Below are 12,772 nucleotides of genomic sequence, written 5' to 3'. Positions count from 1 at the left end.
GCGACCCCACTTGGGGTCCCGACCACAAGGTTGAAAAAGACTGATTTAACTGAAAATTATTAAACTTACTATTTTGACGAAAAAAAATTAACTCAAAAGAAGAAGTTACTATTGTTATTATCATTACAAGTCTGTATTTTAGGATGCATTTTTCTCCATTGACATTTAGGGGCACACTTTCACATTGCATTATGAACCTCTGTATTAGATTATAAAATCATGGCAGGGCTATCTGGCCAGCTTGACCATGATTGTAAGGAGCCATCAGTATCTACAAGCCTGTTCTCTGGTTGTTTTAAAGATCCCCAAAACAGAAAAAAGGAGAAGGAATCATCACGTGTCCACACTAACACCCGTGCCAAAGCCCTGGCATGTGAGTCTCCACTTCTTCAAGCCTGCAGGCACTCATTATGTTGCAGCATTGGTTCCTCTTCAGCCCAGTTGTGCTCCTCACAACATGGTTAATTCAGCTGCCACTCCCAGCTACTTCATATTAAAGTGAGTTGAACTTAAAATGGTTGAGGAATGAGCAGAACGCCCTTAACTAGAGATGTGACTTATAAGAAAAACAACAAGTCTCTCCATTCCTCCCTCTCTGACTCCAAATGACATTCTTGAAACACACATGTGATAACGATGATGGAGGCCCATCATGGATAATTGCATAGCTCTGAGGAGAGTGGGGAGACCACAGATGCAGACAGTGTGATGCAGCCTGGGGGTTACAGTTGGAGGTTACAGTAGGTGGTGTCTGAGGCATTTCCTCCTAGAGGAGGTAATTTAATGACAGAAAAGGTTCAACTTTAAGTGTTTTTATACTCTTTTTTTCTTTAAAAAATGTTGTTAGGAACAGCTTGAATTCTTCTAAACCCACCTACCGGAGATGTGATCCACTGTGGAGAAGAAGACAAATAGTTGCACCTACATCATGATATTCTAGTTGAACAAACTTATTATTATGTTTTGTTTTCTTTTTTTAATTGTGCATTTTAACATGTAAAACACTGACTAAATCAAAAGCTATCATGACAAGATCTGTCTAACCGGTTTTGCTGCACTGATGAAGTCTTTCAGTGATTTATGTCAAACTGTTTGGAGCCAGTTTGTCATGTCACATACTCGGCTCTCTTTTAACCTAACTAGATCCTTTGGTTCTGCAAAGCTTACAATGCCAGGGACAGATTGTAATCAGTGTAAGCTTTTGTTCTGAAAATATTGTGTCCTGGATGATTTTTTGGAGTTGACAACCTCTAAAGCAGGGGTCCCCAAACTTTTTCCCGCCAGGGCCAAACAACTTTCCCTTCTCTGATGGGGGCCAAGGTCAGTTTGTAAAAAAAAAAAGTGTGATGATCACAGAGGTGTCCAAACGTAAATAGTTATTGTTTCCCAGAAAGCCACACATAACCAAATATTAATAACCATTTCTGGGATCTTGACAGGAAAAAAATCAGTAAATAAATAACAACACTATTAATGCAATATATGACACTATTTATAAAACAAATAATAACTATATAACCCCTTTCAGGTTTTTCACAGAAAAAAGACCATCAAATGTTAACTTTCTTGTAGACACCACTGTTTGCAGCTCTCTCTCATTGACTTTACTGTGAAAACCAGAAAGCAAGCAGGCTCAGAAACTGAACTAAGTGATACAACACCTACCAGCACAATACATTTCATTACCAGTATGGTTGTAAAACAGGATTATTTTTTTTTAAGGGAGGGGTTTCAGATAGGGCACAAACTGCAGAAGGGTGGAATAGAAAATTATGTTCTATGCATGTGTAAGTCTCGATCACGTGGCCAGACTGAAAAAAAAAAAAAAAAATCATAATGTACCTCTGGTTTTGTTCAGGGGGCCTGGCAAAACAAGGAGGCAGGCCGCATCCAGCCCCCGGGCCATAGTTTGGGGACCACTGCTCTAAAGAAACAGTTTGTTTTTTGTTTTGTTTTTTCAAATAGGGACATCAAAAGCCCTCTCAAAAAGTTATCTTGGGTGTATTAAGTTTTGGGGGATCAACATGAAATACTTCTTTCTTGTAGTAATTACTGAAATATCAGGTCCAAAGAAATCCAAGTGAACATCTGTGGTAAAATAAATAAATAAATAAATATTAAACTAAAGTTTTCTTCACAGGTTTCTGAATAGCATGATGTCTAGAAAGCCATTTTCTGAAACACTATGACCTCAGTGAGATGATGACCTGTCGTCATGAGGTTAAATATGTCATGTCACCTATCACATTTCTGTAAATCTTTGAGATACTGTCATAGTTTGCTGACAAAATTTTGAGTAATAGCTAAAGATGTTAATAAAGTGTGACTAATTTCTGTCAAATTTTCACCTGACACTGAAACAATGACCCTCCTCCAACCCTGTTAAATGAATAAATCTCTATGGAAAATGTTTCCTCTCTGCTGTCAGTTTAAAAACAGAAAGCAGCGTAAACATCCAAACCCGCACATTTCCTATCCAAATCAGCAACAATTAAGGGATCTAAATCAGCACACATGACTGGGAGGAAAAGAAAAAGCTTGAGGTGATTTGCATCTCAAATGCCTCATAATGATGTCCACTACAACACAAACCTGCTATAAATAGCCTCTGCAAATAAACTACACTGTTTGTTAAACTATGAGCTGACTTCCCTGATGTACCAGATAAGTTTTTCTGCATGCAAGTTATCTCATGAATGCATCAAAGAAGTCGTTGGTAGAATGAAACACATTTTATTCAACTGTTAACATCGAGGTGGTGAAGTGTAGATTTTATTTCTGCAGTTTGCCATAAGGAAAACAACTCTTGCATGGAGTCTGACAACCCCAGCTAAAACAAACTTTGACAATATGAGTCACTGCTGATCACCGGGGCATGATGCATCTTGTTAGCTCCTCTAATCTCTCCATTCCTCTCAACCATACTCAACAGACTTCAGGTTTTTTGAGATCACATTTCTATGCCCCGCCTCCAGCTGCCAGGACTGAACAGGATCTTAACGGATGAGTCATTTCAGCTGGTAAGAGAAAGCAGTGTTTTTGGCTCAATAATGTAGAATTTGTGCATTTGTGCAGTTTAATTAAACATTGTGATCACAGTTAAGTATGAAATCTGAGAACACAGCCAGGAAAGAGATGTCTGAGTTTTGCACAATAAATGAATCTCTCTTTCACATTTTTTTTTACCAATCTTGGCTTAGTCCATTGGCCATATTTTGGAAAAGAGAAAAATGCATGGAACAACCAAGCAGCGACCTCTGAGTGTAAACAGCAGTCTATCAGGCGTCTACTTAATGCTGGTTCCAAAAACCACAAAGTTACCATTATGCCTCATGAAAAGCCAGACTTTACAGCAAAATAAACATGTTTACAGTCAGAGACTTAAAGGCTTTTGGCACTGATTGCACATTTTTCTGTCAAAAACAACTGCACATGGGTGATATTCCATCGCCAGTTTTAAGACTATTAACCCTTAAATTTAAAAGGCATGGTCTTTTTTAGTGACAGACGAATACTGCTGGCTGTCTGCTTAACATCAACACAGTTAATTCACTCACTCAACTTCTTTGCTGTATTTATATAGGTTGCATTATTGTGTGTGGTTCAGGCATTAACCTCCCAACCTAAAAGTCTGTGTTTCTTCATGAGTGATACTTAGGCTCCGTTTACACAGCAACGTTTCATCTGAAAGCGCTGAAAAGCAGTGGAAAAAAAATCTGCATTTACACAGAAACACCAAGGGACTGAAAACACTGTAGTAAGCGTACCAGGCCTGTAGTCGGTGCTATAACTGTCTTGTACAGAAGCCGCTTTTGGGAGGTCTTAACCGAAGAAGAGTTGGACCAATCATGTGGCGTATTGGGGAACACTCAGTGCAAAAGTAGAGCAACAGATGCACATTTTATATGAAGACAGTCAGCAGATACAGTAGACTGAGCAGCACAAGCACAACACGGTAGTTCGCGACGATCATAACAACTGTACTGTTGTTCTGTTGTATGCGTTTGTGAGGAGTGGAGTGTGACGTCAGTGTTTCCACTGAAAACGCTGGCTTACCGTTTACATGTCAACGGTGTCGGCAAGGTTTCAGAAAAATCCCACTCTGGAGGCTGTTTTCAAAAGTTTGCGTTTTAGGTCGGCTGAAACGCTGTTTCTGTGTAAATGCGAAGCTGAAACGCAACAAAACTGTTGCGTTTCACCCTAAAACCGTTGTCGTGTAAACAGCCCCTTGATGCAATGCTGAAAGGATAGGTTCAGTTTATACAGCTTTTACATTGTTTATAGAATGAAGTAGAACAAAATACTCACCCAGAAGGTTTTCCAGATCCAAGCAGTGCTTCTGGAGATATCAAGATCCAAAATCGTGCAGCGGACGTCCGTATAATGGGATCCATCTGGGCATAGACAGCGCCGCTCCTAAAACTGCATTAGTCGTCCAAAAACGCATGTTTTTCACCAATATTCCATCATGGTCCGCTCCAAGATAGTCCTCTGCTGCAGTCTGTGTCACTCCAGACAGCGCTGTGCGGCTGTACTGACCTCTGAACTGACAAAGACTTTGTTTACGCTTGCCCCTCAAAGAAAGAAGTCAGCGCTCCAGAAAGTACTGCGCATGCGCAGTCGGCTCTCCAGAGAGTACTGAGCATGCTATCTCGGAGCGGACCATGATGGAATATTGGTGAAAAATACGAGTTTTTGGACTATTAATGCAGTTTTAGGAGCGGCGCTGTCTATGCCCCAATGGATCCCATTATACGGATGTCCGCTGCACGATTTTGGATCTAAATATCTCCCGAAACACTGCTTGGATCAGAAAAGACTTCTGGGTGAGTATTTTGTTCTACTTCATTCTATAAACAATGTAAAAGCTGAATAAACCGAACTTATCCTTTAAGAGTCAAGATTGTCATTGGCTTTCCACCCCGAGAAAGGACAGACCAGGATAAGTATGGGGTGGCCGGTGATTTGAGGTGACTATGTCAATTATTTGTAAGCAGCGAATGTCCTTCATTCCACAAGGTCTCTTAGCTTTATTATCAAAGCTCTGGTCAGCCAACACCACCAGCTGAAACTCACTTCATGGGAAACATGAAGGTAGTTATTCACTTTGTAATGATTAAGCTACAGGTCTTGACTGATAGCTTTGAAACTGTGTATTTGTTTAACCTTCACTTTTCTCAAGCACCACCCTTAATTCCAAACTTGGTAACTTCCAGTGGCCAGTACTCAAGGCTTTTCGTAGTACAGAAACCAACAGGTGTTGTACACATTTATCTTCAAACCACTTGAGGCGGAGCAGAAATCTGTTCACTGTGAGGTGTAGTAGGACAAGACTGACTTAGCTTTCACTTCTGGTTCTTAGCGCCCCTCTGTGCCTGACCACATTGTGTATGTTTCCACACACATTTGCAGCACTTCAAAAGCAGAGTTGTGAAAAGTTCCACACGTCACATACACATCTGATTTGTGTCCCATGACCAAGTGAGAGATAAAGTCAGACTTTCCCCTTGTTTGCATAACCCTGATCCTTTTGCAATCAGCTGCAAGTGACATCTTAGACATAAAGAAGCAGTGAAAGTCACAATGAGACGTTAGGATGAGTTTCACTATTAATCAAGATACAGATGTGATAGCTGCTCCCACTGAGTAAGCGCCAAAGAAGAACATCCTGTGCAGTTCTGCAGAGCTGTGACTATCTACAGTAGCTGCTGTCATAGCTAATGATTAACAATTTAACACATTCCGGCCTTGGGTAATAACATTGTCACTGTCATGCATTCACAGCCCAGCTGAGCAGCATGTTCTTTCACTCAACAGCTTATCGGCTGATAGATAATGGTGTCTCTCAAAACCAACATGATTAAACTGCAATGCAAGTTGAACATTGTTATGACTTATGCAGGCTGTTTTTATTTATCAAAAGTTGTTTCAACCCTATGTTTTAAAGTTGTTGTTTTAGTTTTTTCATCTTATACCTTCTGCCTTTTTTCCCCACAGTAGTGTAGAAATCCTTTCAATCTGATTGTTCAATCTAACATTTCTTGATATGATGTCCCATTGTCTATGATGAGAAAACCACAAGAAGAAAACACCTGAGAATGATGGCGGACCAGTAAATAGAAAAGAAAACATCACAGACGCTGACAGTGACGAGGTAGAGAAACTGAGTTGTGCTATCTTGATCACAATACATTATTCCTTTCATGATCATAACTTAAATATTTACCTACCAGTGTATTCATTTGATCAGTGATAGCTTTCATTAGCTATTTATAGCTTTACAACCCTTCTGATCAACCTGCACCAGCCAGAGGAAAAGAGAGCTTGGATTGTGTGAGAGGAACCAAGAGACAGACGCCGGGACCCAAAGTCACAGGACCCAAGGACATCGCTGCCAGGATTTGTACATGAACTACAAAGCTGCTATTGTTGCTCCAAGAGGAACCTCCAGTAGACAAATGACAAAGAATTTCAACCAGCCCTCCCCTTAAATAAAACACGAGTTACTGTAGGGGAAGAGGAACCCAGCTTCTCAGAATTGAGCATGTTTGACACAAACTACAATAGCTGCATACTGTAATCCATGGTTTCCTTACAAATAATAGTTTTACAGTGCAATAACATCATAATTTTAATGTACTTTAAAGTCATCTGTGTTTATAAACCTCCCATCCAAACCAAATCATAACCAGATACCTGAAATTGTGTCTACATATTTGTCTCTCTCTTCGGATTTTCTCCAAAAATTTTATTAAAGTATAGCACTTTTTATGCAATAAAGATATAATTGTAGTGATGTAGATGTTGCCAAATTAATACGTTTTTAATCGGTTTTAACACCCTTTTCATTTAGCTTATAGTATACATAGAGGAAATGACCTTAGTGCCCTTTGATAACTAATGACCTACATTTTAATAGGCTTTTCTGCTAAAACACTGCCTCAAAGCATTAGCTCTTAATGCCCAATATTTCATGGCAGCTGGCATGACATCACCAATGTAAAGGTAGTTTGTGCTATTTGTTGCGCAACTGTATCTCAAGCATTTTCCCATGACTTTGACCTGACACACATACAACAGAGCAACTGCTCCTTTCAGACATCCATTGTTCTTCGAGTGGTTCACATGAGGGTAGGAGGATGTGTATTTATTATCTGGGTTTAAGTGTGTCTGTCGCCTCTGAGAGAGCCCATCATAAACTTGGACGAGCCTCCGCCTGCTGTTTTACAGCAGTTTGTTGTGAGTTTGATTACCTCATTGACTATGGAAATTTTATTAACTTTTTTCGGGAGGGCATATTAAAGAGATACTCCGGGATGGAACAAGTTGGGTCCTATCACAAGGTTTAGGGCAGAAATTACCCCTATAGCAGTGATTTTGTGCAGCAGAAGCCCAGAGCGCTCGCACCAAAGACCCCTTCCCTGCTCCTCTGCCGGTTTCCTCTGCACTCAGACGGGGCCATATTTTACTTGACCAAAAACACAAATAAACGGACTCCCACCAAAAAAATCTGTTATCGGTCTGCATTCAGGCTTTATTTGGAGATCTTTCAGAACATTACTTTCACACAAAAACATCGCTAAATAAGGCTCTAGTTCTCATTGTGTCTCTTCGTCCTGGCAGACTACCTGCGTTTGTTTATATCTGGCACGCCGCGTGCGTGGACTTATTTGTGTTTTTGGTCAAGTAAAAATTAGCCCCGTCTGAGTGCAGAGGAAACCAGCAGAGGAGCAGGGAGGGGGTGTTTGGTGCGTGCGCCCTGGGCTTCTGCTGCACAAAAACACTGCTGTAGGCCCTAAACCTTGTGATAGGATCCAACTTGTTCCATCCCGGAGTATCACTTTAAGGTTTTCTTCCAAAGATCATTGAAACAAATATAGCCAGGCACAATGGACAACCAAAATACTGAAGCAGAAACATTTCTTTTCCCTGTGCTATATGAAGTGACTTTTAGCTTTATATCTTAACTCCTCTGCTGGTAAATAAGCAACTCTACACAGAAAAAAATCACTCATAGGTTTGAAAGAGATTCCATCATGTTTCTTTTAAGAATGAGGAGCCATAATAAAGTATTTTGCAATGCTGAAGAGATTTTACATAATATATCAATAAAACCTTTTGGAGGAAAAGCTTGTTTTTTGTTTGTGATTGAACGCTCATCAATCCAGAACTTCAACATAAGTTACTCAATTTATTTCAGGTCTACAAATAGAGCATAAAACAGCATCCTGCAAGTCTCAAAGTTTCTTTTCACAAGCACATTTTAATGACGTCAGCCTTTATTCTCAGTGTTGGGTTGCAGACACAAGCCAGGAAATGATTATTTGAGTGTCATTTGTACCTGCATGTTTAGTGTTGTCACTGAAACAGTTCACTGCTCCAAGGTTTCACATTTTATATTGTTGCATGTTGTCACAATACTCACTATGTTTTGTAAACAAAGGGTTTCTCTGACTACCTTTATATATGAGAAGAGTCAAACTCGCCCACACGCGTATTTACCCAGAGTTCAGCATAAATGAGTCATTTCTGTGTCAGTAATCTATGTTAACTTTACTTTATTGCTTTTATCTCACTTTTAAAGATAAGATAATGTTGACTGATGGTTGTAATATAAAGCCAAATGAATATTTGCACACTCCACAGAACAAAGACTTTATAGCCAGGAAATAAAACTGATGCACAGTCCCGTTTGACAAACATCATCTGCTGCTAAATTCATTTTAATGATCTCTGATTTCAGATGGTGAGCCGTGTTTCCCCTGATAACGATGGATTTCCTACTCCATAAAAGACTGATACAGTGCAGGTGCATATGTCATAAAAAAAGATTAGGTAAACTCTGTTTTCGTAGCATGATTCAGTTCCTCCTGGATTCACTGGTTAACACGGTAGAAGCAAAGATTGTCATCTTCTATATATTGTGCAAATTTTTGCACTCTAGATGTCAACAAAGAAGTTTGTTTATTTTTTATGAAGATAGATAGTTTGTGTATGTTGTTGTGGCAGTTAGCTGAACTGGGAAAATATGCATTGTGCTGAGTCTTGGCTCAGTAACTCTGAAAGCCGTAATCACCTTTGTCATCTGGAACAGAGTGGCACCTAGCTCACATTACACATACGGGCAAAAGGCATGAGAAATTCTGAACCACAGTGATTGTTGAGTGCTCTAATGGAGTGTAAGTCTGCAAGAAAATATATTTTTGATGCACAAAAAAAAGAGTTAAGTACCATAATTTGGACCAGAGCAGATAGCTGTGCACAGGAAATTCTGGTTAAGGTTTCTGCCAGTTAAGTGATAACTCTGGTTTACAGCAACAAAGTGCTTGCTTAAGATAGACTAATGTTAGGTTTCTGTAAACAACATCAAGGATACACTTAACTGATAATCAACTTTGTGACAGTGAACACAAGGCACACAACAGCTGTGTGGCTAAAGCATCCTCTTCATTGTTGTTAATACATAGAAGACCAGACCTAACCATTAATACAAATTATCTGTCCCGCTCACACCATTTGTTCCATGTCGTATCCAGGCATCCTAAGAGTCAATACTAATTCCAGGAAACCTTGCAACAGTAGAACCTGATACACCCTCCAAGAAGAAAACAGTTCCATTTAACAAAGCATTCCTTGTTTAGATCAATTGTTTTATCAAAGGTTTTTGTGTGCAGCAACATCTTTGTTCCCCCCACTCTTTTCCTATACCTCATTATTCACGACACACGCAAGCCCCACTTTGACTTAACCTGATACCACGAGCAGCTGGGTGGCAGCAGTGACGGAAGTACCACTGTGTGCTTAACAGACACCCTTGGGTGATCACGTACACTGCAAACAACGCCTCATTGACCACCTGAGACTCTAGTAGCGATGCAAGAGACACCTGAGTCCTGGCTGTCTTTGGGCCTCTTCACACCCTGCTGCTCCGTCATCCTATCCTGTCTGGTTAACATCATTAGAAGGGAACATCAGCCTGAGCTCTGCTCACAGTGATTGAGGGTGCAAATGCTCAACTAAATTAATGTTAAATCAAACCTGTCCCACAGCAGGGTGTGGACCATATGTGCAATCATGTATTCACATTTATGACTCTAATCTGTGAGAAAAATGAGGCAATTACAAAGCTAAAGTGATTACATGCAGGATAGTTAGATCAATATCTGTAACTGGAGCCATTTTCTTTTGGAACAGTGTTGTTTGATGGGCTGGGGTTCCATCTTATTCTTTTCATTGCTGTTTATGTTATTTAATTCAGCCAAAAGAAACCCACGCAGCAGGAAATACAGGAAATTTTATCAAGCAGTGTAAATACATACTACTGTAGGGACTGTTGTAATGAAGAACCAGTTCACTTGGCAAATGGGTATGGCTCATTTCTCTGTACTGAGAAGCTTTTAATAATAAAGGAGTTCCACAGTACAAGGAAATAAGTATAGTCAACCTTTTTAAAGATGTGTGTTGTGATGTTCTGTTCAGGACAATGAATGGTTGATTTTCTTGTTTTAATTTGGAAGGGGTCTATTTAGACTGAAATACATAAAATATAACATATAAAATCTAAGTCGTGCTAGCATAAAGACACAGTCTGTTTTGAGTGTTTTATGCATGATGTCAGCCACCTGTGCCGTAGTTGAGCTCAGTCTACAGTAGCTCTAATAGCTGTAAGTCCAGAAGAATCCACTGCATGAGTACTGTATGTAAACTTTTCAATATGTGACAGAAGTTAAATACTTGATAGGTAGTTTCAGAACTTGCATGCACTGTATAATCTTACATGAACCTCAGGGTTATTATTTATGAGTACAGGCTGGGCATCCATTGTTTCCACAGGGTGACCAGCTGTGCGTCTGTTACACAGGAGGACTTAGAGCCCCCAGTACTCCACACAGCAGACCCTCTTTGTTGTGGTCAGGGTCATTAAAAGAGGACAGCCTGGGGACTGGCCCCCTACTGTTCTGAGACCCCCACACCCATGGCACATACACACAACACATACCTCCAGCTTCCAAACTGCCATCTGTGTGCCTCTTGTTTGGTCCCATTCAGCAATGTTTAGCATCCTTTACCACAGAGGTCTCTAGACCAAAAAAAAGTGATTGAGACACCTGTGACGCCACGATTTTAATGAAAAGTAAGTTAAATTAAATAACAAGTGTAAGGAAAAGTTATGTCCAATAAAAATGATTGGCAAGATGGCTTCAGTAACTTTATAATTTAATAAACTAGCGAGATACGACTTTTTCAGTTGAGGAGTGTTACTTTCATATTCAGTTGAAACAAGCGTAACCGGTCTATATTACTTCAAAGACTGTTGACATTTACAATGTTTGCTCGTAACTCAGCAAAAACAGAGACAATGTGCAAGTTGGCCTTACCCATTCACAGTATGTGACACCTGAAGGGACACTCCAGTAGCATCAATGCACAGACAGAAAATGATACTTTGATTTTTCATTGTAAAATTGTCCTTACAGACTATACAGCAAAGAGCATACAGCTAATGCTTAACTAAAGACCAGCTTGACTTTAGTGAGTTTCAGGTAATTGTGAAATGATAAAGTAGTGCTGGGCCACATCTATTACTTATGGGACTTCAGCTAGCATGCACCATTTTTGGTTTAGTTTTCATCATTTTATAACCAGGTAAAGTTTCACATGATAAGAAATAGACCCATTTACTCTAGTGTCTGGAGGTTGCCCAAAGGATTAATACCACTCCCAATAGTTAGCTGACTTACCTGCATTGTGAGTGCACCAGACCTCACAAAAACAGACAATAATACTTTAAATTCTCAAGTTACCATTTTCATATTTCATGCTAGTGGATAAAAACGTTAAGTAATTTAGCATTAGCTGTTGTGTTAAGGAGACAGGTTAGAAATGTTTTGACTTTGAGTACAGCTTGATTTTCATTGTCAAAAGTCTCAAGGGTTTTTTGTGTTGACAACTGTTTAGCTCCCCACCTGTGTAACGTGTGGGGAAGATCCCTTTTGGAACAGTGCATTAAGTCATTTTAGGTTTTTCTCCACTACATGTTTCTACTGTGAAGTTTATCATGTCTTTTTTTTCATAATAAGGGTTTTCCCAGGAATAATGAACAAATCTACTTGTTTTTTGGAGCAGAATTTTGCAGCCATTTTCCTCTAAAATCAGGCTGGGAAGCTTGTGAATGCTCAACCATTCAGGCTGTAAATTGTACCTAACATTTGACATACAAAGTTTGAACATATTTCCTTCACAGAGCTCAAAAATTGATAAACTCAGCCATACTTACATTTTGAAGAGGAAATTTGGCTATTGCTGAGTCACAAAAAGAGAACTTGGTTTAACTCATTCCCTAATTTTACTGCTAGCTAGAATACCGTGGCTTACTTACATTAATTTGGCATTCCTGTTAGCCTATATTATGCCACACTATTAAACTGAACAGTAAACAACAGAAAGTAATGTGTCATTTTGAGCCCAAATTATAGCTAAATATTAGATTTGCCGTGTAGCAAGAACTTGTGGGCCCTTAAGACAATGAGCACGACTCATTTAAAAGCATCATGGGCAACAGGAATAGGAGCTTGGTTTCTAGAGAACTACTTAAAAAGTCTGTGGAAAATTTGGTCCTGTAAAGGTGGGGTATCATCAACTTCCTCACCACTCACCTGTTGAAAATAAAGCAGCGCAAGTGTCTCTTGCTCCCTTAGTAGTTAGTGTCGACGGTATCTGAGGGGTTCCAGCCGTTAAAGCCCACAAATCATTAGCGTGTACCGGGGTGGGG

The 12,772-nt window shown here is 39.7% G+C and overlaps 1 protein-coding gene across 5 annotated transcripts in view; it reads right to left on the bottom strand.

Annotated features, from left to right (window-relative positions):
* LOC141795172 (protein FAM161A) overlaps positions 1 to 12,740 on the bottom strand; it is a 33,400-nt gene extending 20,660 nt beyond the window's left edge. For 3 of the 5 annotated variants that reach the window (XM_074675961.1, XM_074675963.1, XM_074675965.1), the window contains exons 1-2: positions 12,657 to 12,733; positions 11,000 to 11,080 (exon numbers count right to left, since the gene is read on the bottom strand). The gene's annotated coding sequence lies outside the window, so the exon portion shown is untranslated. Of the gene's footprint in view, positions 1 to 10,999; positions 11,081 to 12,656 lie in introns of all 5 variants that reach the window. The other 2 variants (XM_074675964.1, XM_074675966.1) reach the window with 2 other exon arrangements.
* Between the last annotated feature and the right edge of the window lie 32 nt (positions 12,741 to 12,772).

Source organism: Halichoeres trimaculatus, unplaced genomic scaffold (assembly GCF_033239565.1).
Source record: "Halichoeres trimaculatus isolate MK-OKI-2021-1 unplaced genomic scaffold, fHalTri1.1 fHalTri1_scaffold_8, whole genome shotgun sequence".
Classification (NCBI taxonomy): domain Eukaryota; kingdom Metazoa; phylum Chordata; class Actinopteri; order Labriformes; family Labridae; genus Halichoeres; species Halichoeres trimaculatus.
The sequence above is the reverse complement of the archived record's forward strand: the minus strand, read 5'-3'. Positions and strand labels throughout refer to the sequence as shown.